Raw genomic sequence first — 11,919 nt, 5'->3', positions numbered from 1 at the left:
ACCAGGGTGTGATGTTTGCTTGACTCCAAGTACCCAAAGTATTAGCGCCCTAGGAGGGGGACTCCAAGGACGGCACCATCACCCTGGGGTTCAATGGCAACGTTTCTCTTTCTTAAATATATATAAAATTTTGAGGAAATAATTCTTGGTTCCCCAACAAATCTTTGCAGGCACCGTGGGCCAAAAATCCTGATTTACAGTCATCTTCGTGTTTTCCTATACCATGTCAGATATGCTGATCTGGGGGGCGCCTGAATGGCTCAATCCTTGAGCATCTGCCTCCGGCTCAGGTCACAATCCCAGGGTCCGAGATGGAGCCCCGCATGGGGCTTCCTGCTCCACAGGAGGCCTGCTTCTCCCTCTGCCCCTCCCCCTGCTGTGTTCCCTCTTTAGCTGTGTTTCTCTGTCAAATAAATAAATAAATAAAATCTTTAAAAAAAGAAAGAAAGAAAAGAAAAAAATGTTGATTTGGAAAAGCTAAATTGATGCAAAACCGCAGTCAGTGCAGTATTGCTAGATCATTGAAACCCAATCTAGGAGAAAATCCCTTTTAAAAGATACTGTATTAGAGTGCCTGTGTGGTTCAGTCATTAAGCATCTGCGTTTGGCTCAGATAATGATCCCAAGGTCCTAGGATCCTGCCCCACATTGGGCTCTCCCTCTCCCACTCCCCATGCTTGTGTTACTTCTCTTGCTATGCTCTCTCTGTCAGATAAATAAATAAAATCCTAAAAAAAAAAAAAAAGATACTCCATTATTTGAATTTGGTTAGATTTCTTTCCCTCTTTTTATGCTTTCTACAGTTTTGGGTTTTGTTTTGTTTTGGTTTGTTTTTCTTTGCAAATTTTGAAAATTATGCTAAAACCATCATAATGTAATTAACCTCTCAAACACAGAATGTATCAGTAATTAAGTTGGAAAAGTTGTCTACTCAATTTCTATAAAACGAAAAATGAACTTGGATTCCTACAAAAAACAAAACGTTTACATGGGTATATTGAAATTTTTACCAATAATCAGTGATAGCTAGAGTGGGGAAAATCATACTTTCATACAACAGGGATGAGCAAGTAGATAGAATGATTTCCTTTTTTTTTTTCTTTATAATACCCTTTACAGATTTAAGAGACACTTTGGTTAACTCCAAAACTGTTGCATACATGAACATGGAGAAAAACAATGCTAAGGACAGAAAGCTAAGGGAATAATCCTGAAGCTGTATTTGCATAGAATTTTACATAGCTTTGTAATTTCTCTATTCTCCATGTCAATGAACTGAGGGGGAAGGTGGGCTAATGGTGACTAAATAGCCAAAATCCCCTCCCCATTCCCTTTAGCTAGTGCTCTGTTCCCAATCATTTTATACTTTACAAATAAGTGTGAAGAGACGTGTCAATGCAGACATCTATCATAATAAAATCTTGAAAACTATGTAATGTGCCCCATGAAAGATATATAGGCTAAGTAAATTTTACCTATGTATACAAACAATAATATTAGGCTGATATATAGAAATATAATACAGCTCATATAAAGAATCATTTGAAATTATCAATATTAAACAGATTTTTAATCTACAAAATTTCACTAATAGATCATTTTGACACATTCTTGTGGAGAAACATATGAAGGAGTTCATAAAATACTACCCTAAAATATGCCACCCTGGCATACTGACTATTTTTAGTTACTCCCCTATAAATAGAAAGTCAACCCTGATCATGGAGCAAATAGTAAAATATTATGTAAAATTAATGCTATGTGAATATTTTATGTAAATATATGTTACCTGCACATTAAAAAAAAATGTATGAACGAATACATACCACTATACTGTTGAAAACTATCATTGGACTCAGAATCATTTGATTCAAATTCTAGTTTTGAAACTTGACAGCAACGTTACTTGAGGCAATTATCTAACTTTCTGTGCCTAATTTTTTTTTTAAGATTTTATTTGTTTATTTGACAGAGAGAAATCACAAGTAGGCAGAGAGGCAGGCAGAGAGAGAGAGAGAGAGGAGGAAGCAGGCTCCCTGCTGAGCAGAGAGCCCGATGCGGGACTCAATCCCAGGACCCTGAGATCATGACCTGAGCCGAAGGCAGCGACTTAACCACTGAGCCACCCAGGCGCCCCATCTGTGCCTAATTTTTTTAAATATGTAAAATACGGAGGAATTGTACTTACCTTACACAATGATCTGACAGCTAAATGAGTTTATATGCCTATATAGAGTAGAGTTTGTTTCAGACCAAAAACTCTATAAAAGTGTTAGCTCTTCAAACAGCCCCAAATACTACAGTGATAACTTCTACTAGGAAATAAAAATTTGGTATATGTGTTATTGTTGTTAATTAAAATTTGTACCTTATTCATATTTCCTCAGATTTTTCTTTATGTCATTTTTCTTGTTGCAAGATACCATATGTGTTTTTCAGGAGTCATGTCCCTTTAGGCTCCTGTTGTCTGTAAAATTTGGGTGCATTTTTTTTAATGTTTTTACCATGTTTATACTTTGTACAATGTTAATTAATTACTTTTAGAATTAAAAAATAAATATTAAGATAAAATTATACTTAATTCGCAGCTCTAATATACTTGATTGTCTAGTTACTGACCCAGCTTCCAAATCCTTTTCCAGCCTGCTCTTTTTGACAACTCTGACCACACTCCTGATAGTTTTCTGGCTGTTCTACCACCTTAAGAAACTGGCTTTAGATGCCAAAGAAGGCGTGATAAGTTCCCTGAGCCTTATACACACTCCAAAGAAAGCTGACATATTGGATCATTCATATACTTAAAGAGTATAATTTATATCAGTTTATAAGTCTGATTGAGCATTCCCTGCAATTGGGAAGTAAACATACAAAAAAAAAAAAAAAAGAGAGAGAGAGAGAGTGAGAGAGAGACTTTACCAATACACTTTGTTATAAGGACTGTGTTGCTAGACCCACATATGTTTCGCAACAATTCCATTTTTCCCAAAGTCTAGACCTATCCCCAAGTCATATACTCATAGTTATACACCTATGAGACAACAAATCTGGAGTAAAACTATCCTCAAAATTTTTAAAAAAAAATTCTGTATACAACTGAAGCTAAAGAATCTGCAAAACTGATCAGAACTCCTCCATCATATATAAAAATTAAGTCAAAATGGATTAAAGATTCAATATAAGAGTTTAAAATATAAAACTCTCAGATGAAAATATGGGTGTAAATCTGTGTGACATTGACTTAAGTAAGCAACATTTTCTTAGAAAGGATACAAAAAAAATAAAGTAGACTTTACCACAATTACATTAAAATTTTTGCTTCAAAGGACACCATTAAGAAAATAAAATGACAACCAGCAGAATGGTGGAAACTATTTGCAAATATCCTATAAAGAAAGTCTTACAACTCAACAAAAGATAGAATAAAGTATGAAAGATTTGAATAAATAATTCACCCCCAAAAAAACGATATAAACAAACGGCCAATCAGCACATGAAAAGATGTTCAACACCATTAGTCATTAGGGAAATGCAAAAGATTATCTCAATGAGGTGCCACTTCACACTCAGTAGGCTATAATCAAAAAGACAATAACAAGTGTTATGGAGGATGTGGACAAATTGGAACATTCATACCTTGCTTATAGAAATGTAAATTAGTGCAACCACTTTAGAAAAAAAAATTTGAATACCTAAAACTTTAACAATAAAGTTATCCTATGATCTAAACTCTACTCTTAAGTATATAACCATAAAGAAATGAAAACACACATGTATGCAAAAATATGTACATGAATTTTCATAGCAATCTTATTATAATAGAGAGAGAAAATAACTCAAATGTCTATCAACTGATGAATGGATAAACAAAATATGTGGTATGGCATATCTATATTAAAATATCATTTAGCCATAAAAAGGAATGAAGTATTGATTCATGCTATAAAATGGATAAAGCTTGAAAAATGTTATGCTAAATGAAAAGATTCAAACATAAAGGGCCACATTTGATATGAGTCCACTTATACAAAATGTTCAAAATAGTCAAATTCATAGATACAGAAAGCCAGACAGCGGTAGTCAGAGAATGGGGGAAGGATGAGTAGGGATTGACTGCTACTGGTTATTGGGTTTCTTTATAGGATGATAAAATGTTTGAAATTAAATAGTAGGGATGTTTATAAAACATTGTGAATATGCTAAAAATCACTGAATTGTACAATTTTTAAAAGGTGGATATTACAGAGTGTACCTTTTAATTTTTTTAATTCCAATTGAGGGCCATTTTATAAATACCTGAATAGTAATCCAAAAACTGTCAAAAACAAAGAAAGTCTGAGAAACTTTCTGAGTTTTGTTACAACCCAGAAGAGCCTTGAGAGAGGAGTACTAAATGTAATGTTATCCTGGATGAGATCCAGAACAGAGAAAGGACATTATGAAGAGATGAGAACATCTAAATAAAGTCTAAACATCAGTTTGGTTTATTAATTATAACCAATGCACCATACTAATGTAAAATGTTGAGGAATATATGTGTGAAATATACAATAATTGCACTATCTTTGAAGTAATTATGTAAGTATAAAGCTGTTCTGAGATAAAAAGTTAAGAGAATAAACTGATCAGAAATTATATACAGAAGTGTCCTGACATGGTCACCTACAAAGGGAGCAGGTTGGTGGACAGGGCAGAAAGGAGAGGTACCACTGAAGCATCTCTGTAAGCATATTTTTTTTAAAAGATTTTATTTATTTAATTGTCATAGAGAGAGAAGCGAGAGCAAGCACAGGCAGACAGAGTGGCAGGCAGAGGCAGAGGGAGAAGCAGGCTCCCTGCCAAGCAAGGATCCCGATGTGGGACTCGATCCCAGGATGCTGGGATCATGACCTGAGCCGAAGGCAGCCGCTTAACCAACTGAGCCACCTAGGCGTCCCCGTAAGCATATTTTTTTTAAATTATCATTTGAATTTATGAACTGTACCAAATCAAAAGCAAACAATCAAATAAAACAGAAAAAGTTGTTTAAGGACACGTGTATGGCAAAAGTATATAATAAACAAGGTTAAAAGAGAGGAGAATACCTTTGGAATACACTTAATACATACCCATTACATCAAGAACTCACAGAAATCAATAAGGAAGAGAATTTCCAAGAAAAAAGGGCAAAGATGTTAGTCATTAAAAAGTATTTGTTCTTTGTGATCTCTCTACTTGGCAACTGTGGCGGATCTCTCTCTACCTAGGCAGTCCTTCTTACCTTCTGCTTTGGCCACAATCAAACCTACAAAGCACACAGATTCCCCACTCTGGCCCTTCTAATTCCTCTGGCAGGTGAAGAACAAAGAATATAGGCTCCCTTCCTAGCAATGGAGCCCACCCCTCTCCCCCAAGCCATTACAAAACCCAAGAATACCCTCCGGAGGAGTAGGGCCCAAGCAGGTAAATAGGAAGAAGTCAAAAGGCAGCCAGCCGAAAGACAACGGTTGGATTCTATTCATGAGGTCTTCCAACTTACACACAGGTGTTCTGCTCCTTGGGCAAGTTCTACATAAATCCCAACAGCATTATTTTGAATTATCTTCCATTTTGAAATAATCCAAATAGACAGTGAAAAATTAAAATATACAGATTTAATGTTTTCTTTACTTTTCCTTTTTTTTTCTAAAGATTTTATTTATTTATTTGACAAAGAGAAAGATAGTGAGAGCAGGCACATAAGCAGGAGTGGGAGAGGGAGAAGGAGGTTTCCCGCAGAGCAGGGAGCCTGATGTGGGGCTCCATCTGAGGACCTGGGATCAGGACCGGAGCAGAAGGCAGATGCTAAATGACTGAGCCACCCAAGTACCCCTTGATGTTTTCTAAAGTAAACCAGTCACATTAGGAAAAAAGCTTGAGGACGGGACGAAGCAAAGAAAAAGTGTTTTGAAAGTGGATTTCTGGTTTTGAATTTGTTATATTGTGAAATTATTATGTGGCGAAAATGTATATAATTAATACAACGCTAATAAATTTTCTTAGAACAACGAATGATGGACATGCCTGGGTGGCTTAGTCAGTTGAGCATCTGCCCTCAGCTCAGGTCATGATCCCGGGGCTCATGGATCAAACCCCACATCTGGCTCCTTGCTCAGCGGGGAAACTGCTTCACCCTCTCCCTCTGCTACTCCCTCTGCTCATTCTTTTTTTTCTCTCTCTCTCACGATCACTCTCAAACAAATTAATTATTTTTTTTAAGTGAGTGATAGACTGTGATGGTTTTGACTCATATAAATTGTTTTGTATTTGCTGAATGTGAGGGAAGTAAAAAATCCTGCCCAGGTTTGAAAATAAGATGTCCTTCTACTTGAGTAAAATTCCCCTTGTAGGGAGTTTAAAAAAAAAAAAACTTTAAAATAAAATAAATATAACTATATAACAGAACAAGTTATAAAATGTTTAAACATAAAATATTATAAAGTTTTATATGTGGGACAATTAGACAATCTCCAGTCTTCTTTTCTGCCACTAGGAGGACTTTTGTGGAGGAGTCTTTAAAACATGATTACTTATCTTTTTTGTAAAAACATTTTTGTTAATATGAAAAGGAAAGCCATACCCACTAAAACCACTTTTTTGGAATTTTATTCCAATGTATCAGAACTAAAACAAATACAAAAGATAAAATTATAAAATAAGAGGCAAACATTTTGAGATACAAGTAAAATACTCTCTAGCAGAGAGGCTAGAGTCCTTTTTATGACAAAATTTAAAATTCAGAAGCAGAAGTTCAAGGCAATAAAGACTGCATGGTTTGAAGTCTGCATTCTATGCAGAGCAGCTATTTTTCATTATTCATTTATTTATTTTGCAGACATATATTCTGCTTACAATGTGTCAGGTAATTTTTCCAGGTACTTTACCATTAATCCAAATAACTACCCCTTGAGTTTCTTTATATTTCCAACCCTCTCACATATTAGGAAACTGAGCCCCAGAGAAGTCCAGAACCATACCCAAAGTCACACAGCTCACAACCAGTTGAACCCAGATTCAAGCCCAGCTCTCTGTTTACTTTGCCCTTGCTCTTAACCACTACTCTACCCTGCAGTAACTATTATGGGCAATGACTCTCTTTATAATTCTGATTCCACAAACCTAAAGCCCAAGGAGTAAACTGGGTGAAAAGACAAAACAGAACACACACTTTGAGCACAAAAGCCCAAGACAGTGCCTACAGGCAATTTGCTCAAGGCACTGGGTGGCAGCCTTTCCCTACAGGCAAAATCCATTCACAGGAGAACTGACTAGGAGATATTTTTGCCTTAGGCTCCCTTCCCCCTATCTGGGGAACCACATTCTTGAAAATCCCAAGACTAGCTCCAGAAGAGGCTGAGCAGGGGGAGGAAATGCCTACTCCTCTTGAGAATACTCCAGCAGGTCACAAGTAACGAAAAAGAGAGTCTTTCACCCATGGCTTTTGTATACATTCTCACCATATCCAGGCTTTGGGCAAAAACCCTCTAGGTGGTCAGAAAATGACACTAAATCTCACGTACTGCCTATGTTTTAAGTAGTTGGGAGGGAATAAAAAGAAAGGCAATTTTGTAACACATGAAAATTACATAAAGTTCAAATTTCAGTATCCATACATAAAATGTAATTAGAACACAGCTGAATAGAAAATCCCAGTCTTTCCTTCCTAAATGGGAAAAATCCAGCTCTCCACTCCTGTATGTTTCTCCTTCTCACACTATTACCCCATTCAGTTGGAATACTTCACATCTGATACTTTTGTCACCAAATTTATGAGTAGTAATAAGACCAAATAATTCTCCACAACACCAGCTGGGTTTGTAAATTTACCTCAATTCTGATAATATGTTACCTGGATGTAGTGTCAGATCCTAAAGTTAAGGCTCAGTCTCAGAAGATTGCTCCTACCCACTTCAGATGCCAATTGCAAGTAGTAGGTCCAGAGGTTCCCCATAACATCTGTCTGGAGTGGCTACAAATCAGAGGCTTATGTGACCTACGCCTTTTGGTTTAATTAAGGCTCACTAAACTTGGGGAAACATTCACAGTTGACCCTTGAACAACAAAAATTTGAAATGCATGGGTCCACTTTAAAGGTCAAATTTTTCCAATAAATAAATTAGAAAGATTTTTGGAGATTTGTAACAATTTGAAAAATTTTGCAGGTGAACTATGTAGCCTAGAAATATTGAAAAAATTAAGAAACAAAATGAGGGTTATAGAAGGGAGGCGGTGGGGATATGGGGTAACCCATGGGGGGTGGTTATTAAGGTGGGTGTGTGATATGATGATCACTGGGTGTTATACACATCAGATGAATCCTTGAACACTCTATCAAAAACAAGTGATGTACTACATGTTGGCTAATTGAACTAACTAACTAAATAAATGTATTTCAATGCTTTCTAATCAAAAAAAGAAAAGAAAAAGTATTGTTGAGGGGCACCTGGATGGCTCAGTAGGTTAAGCCTGTGCCTTCTGCTCAGGTCATGATCTCAGGGTCCTGGGATCAAGCCCTGCCTCAGGCTCTCTGCTCAGCGGGGAGCCTGCTTTTCTCTCCCTCTCAGCTTGCCTCTCTCCCTCTCTCTCAGCCTGCTTCTCTGTCTAATTGTGATCTCTCTATCAAATAAATAAATAAAGTGTTTAAAAAATGAAAGAAAGAAAAAGTATTGTAAGAGCCTGGTGATGGGTATTAAAGAGGGTACGGATTGCATGGAGCACTGGGTATTATAAAGCAAACAATGAGTCATGGAACACTACATCAAAAACTAATGATGTACTGTATGGTAACCGACATAAAAAAAAAAGGAAAAAAAAGAAAATAGTATATAATACATGTAACATACAAAATAGGTGTTAATCAACTATTTGTTAACAGTAAGGCTTCTGGTTAATTGTAAGCTATTAGTAGTTAATTTGGGGGGGAAGTAAAAAATTATACATAGATTTTCAACAGTGTGAGAATTGGCACCCCTAATCCCCACATTGTTTGAAGGTCAACTGGACCAGTTTAATCCGGTTTAATTAAGGACATGCTAAAAGGATATAGATGAACAACCATATGAGGAGAGACCCAGGCAAAGTCTGAGAGGCTCCGAAGAGCAGAAGCATTTGTCCCATTACATCCTCCGAGTAATGGATGTTTTCACCATCCTGGAAGCTTAGTACCATACATTGTTTTTTTTTTTTGTGGAGACTTTACTAGGATGACATGATCAATTATTAGCTCCATTTATAGTCCCTCTCTCCTCTCTACATAAGTGGGGGTGGGGCTGAAAAACTCCAAGCTTCTAATCATGACTTCACCTTTCTGGGGTCAGCTCCCATCCAGGAGCCATCCAGGAACCCAACCAGAGTTACCTACTCAGAACAAGAGATCCTCCTAGTGTTCTTACCACTAAGGAATTTACAAGTGTTTTCGGAGTTCTGTGTCAGGGATGGGGTTGAAGACCAACAGTTAAAAGAAGAGTTGCTCTTAGTGTTCTTATCAATTAAAAAAATCACAAGGATTTTAGGAACTCTGTGCCAGGAACTGTGAGTGTGTATGTATATGTATATGTATATATATATATAAATATATACATATATATATAAATTTTATTAAATTATAGCTGCTGATACATATATATTTTTTTCTATTATCTCATACAGCCATGCCCATTTGTTTATATATTTATCTATGGCTACAACTTCACAGCTGAATAGTTACAGTTGATGGGGTTCAGTCCACACTAAGCCAGAATATGGCACCTTGGCATATTGAATATTTAAGACAACGGAGTTTGAGAAAATTATAAAAGAAAAAAAAATCACTTTGGGGGCACCTGGGTTGCTCAGTTGGTTAAGTGCCTCTCTTGATTTCATCTCTGTTCATGATCTCAGAGTTGTGAGATACAGCCCCACACTGAGTTGAGCACTAGGCCTGGAGCCTGTTTAATATTTTCTCTTTCCTCTCCCTCTGTTCCTCCCCACTCTACCAGGCTCTCTGAAACAAAAGTTCACTTTGATCTCCCTCCCCACCCTTCTCCTCTGAAATAGGACATAGACTCCTCCTTTGAGAAGTACTTTCCCTATGCCTAGAAAGATGTACCCTTATCTCTAAAGACAAAGAGATGCCAAGAATTGAAAAAAACAGCTCTTGCTAAATTTCTCCCAGTTTGCTACACTAACCTCAAATTTTCTGACCTAACATTCTTCCATGGTTACTCACATTTCAACAAACCTGGCAAAAAATAATCATCTCTGTTTCTTTGGGGCTTCATTTCCTTAGCAATAAAAGCTTCTGGGTCACATAAAACTTACATCAAATAAATAAATAAACAATTTAAAATAGAATAAAATCAAACTTACATTAATTTTCAGACCCAGCCAGAGCCCTAAAGAGGCTTGAGGAAAACTTTTCCTTCCCTACATAGCAGAAACCAGATGGTTCACAAAACAAAAATATTTACTATCTGATAATGATGGTAATTTTGTGTGTCAATTGAATAGGCCATAATACTCAGATATTTGATCAAACATCAACCTGTGTGTTTCTGTGAACATATTTTTTATGGGATTAATATTTAAATAGTTTTAGAATAAAGCAGATTACATTCCATAATGTAGGTTAGCCTCACTTAATCAACTGAAGGGTTTTTGTTGTTGTTGTTGTTGTCATGTTTTTTTTTTGTTTGTTTGTTTTTTGTTTTTTATGAGAGGGGGTAGAGAAAATGTGCAAAAGCTGGGTGGGGGGAAGGGGAGGGACAGAGAGACAGAGAATGTCTAGCAGGCTCCACTCTCAGCAGAACCTGATTTGGGGCTCAATCTCATGACCGTGAGATCGTGATCTGAACCAAAATCAAGTCAGAAGCCTAACCAACTGAGCCAACCAGGCACCCCCATTTGAAGGTCTTATGAGAAAACAGAGGTTCCCTAAGTGGGTATTTTGCCAGTAGACTGACTTTGGACTCAAGCTGCAAATCAACTCTTCACTGGACCTCCAGCTTCCTAGCCCACCCTGTAGATTTTGGACTTGCCAGCCTTCATAACCACATGAGTCAAATTTTAAAAAAAAAGATTTTTTTTAAAGATTTATTTATTTATTTGACAGAGAGAGATCGCAAGTAGGCAGAGAGGTAGGCAGAGAGAGAGAGGAGGAAGCAGGCTCCCTGCTGAGCAGAGATCCCGTTGTGGGGCTCGATCCCAGGACCCTGAGATCATGACCCGAGCTGAAGGCAGAGGCTTTAACCCACTGAGCCACCCAGGCACCCCGGATTTTTTATTTTTAAGTAATCTCTACACCCAATGTGGGGTTCCAACTCACAACCCTGAGATTAAGGTTCACATGCTCTTCTGACTGAGCCAGCCAAGTACCCCATGTGAGTCAATTTCTTAAAATCAATGTCTTGGGCACCTGGGTGGCTCAGTGTGTTAAAAAGCCTCTGCCTTCGGCTCAGGTCATAATCCCCCAGGGTCCTGGGATCAAGCCCCACATCAGGCTCTCTGTTCAGCAGGGAGCCTGCCTCCTCCTCTTTCTCTGCCTACCTCTCTGCCTACTTGTAATCTCTATTTGTCAAGTAAATAAATAAAATCTTTTAAAAAATCAATGTCTTTCTCCCTTTCAAAATAAAGGGGAGACACACACACACACACACGCATATGCACATACACACACAGACTGACGGACCAATATACATACCCTATTGGTTCTGCTTCTCAGGAGAATGCTAATACAGATTTTGGTACATAGAGTGGCTCTAGAGGAACAAAATATTAAGGATGAGTTTTTGGAATTCGTTCTAGGGTTTCTGTAATTGGTTCTTTTTAAGATTTTATTTATTTATTCATGAGAGACAGAGAGAGAAAGAGGGAGGTAGAGGGAGAAGCCAACTCCCACCAAGTAGGGAGCCTGATACAAGACTCTCA

General features: G+C 37.2%; 1 pseudogene; it reads left to right on the top strand.

Moving 5' to 3' along the window:
- Positions 1-5,366: 5,366 nt before the first annotated feature.
- The window catches only part of LOC123389280, a 102,596-nt pseudogene continuing 96,043 nt past the window's right edge, over positions 5,367-11,919 (top strand).

Source organism: Mustela putorius, unplaced genomic scaffold, assembly GCF_011764305.1.
Source record: "Mustela putorius furo isolate JIRA1106 unplaced genomic scaffold, ASM1176430v1.1 tig00003972_pilon_pilon_pilon, whole genome shotgun sequence".
In the NCBI taxonomy this organism is placed as follows: Eukaryota; Metazoa; Chordata; class Mammalia; order Carnivora; family Mustelidae; genus Mustela; species Mustela putorius.
The sequence above is the reverse complement of the archived record's forward strand: the minus strand, read 5'-3'. Positions and strand labels throughout refer to the sequence as shown.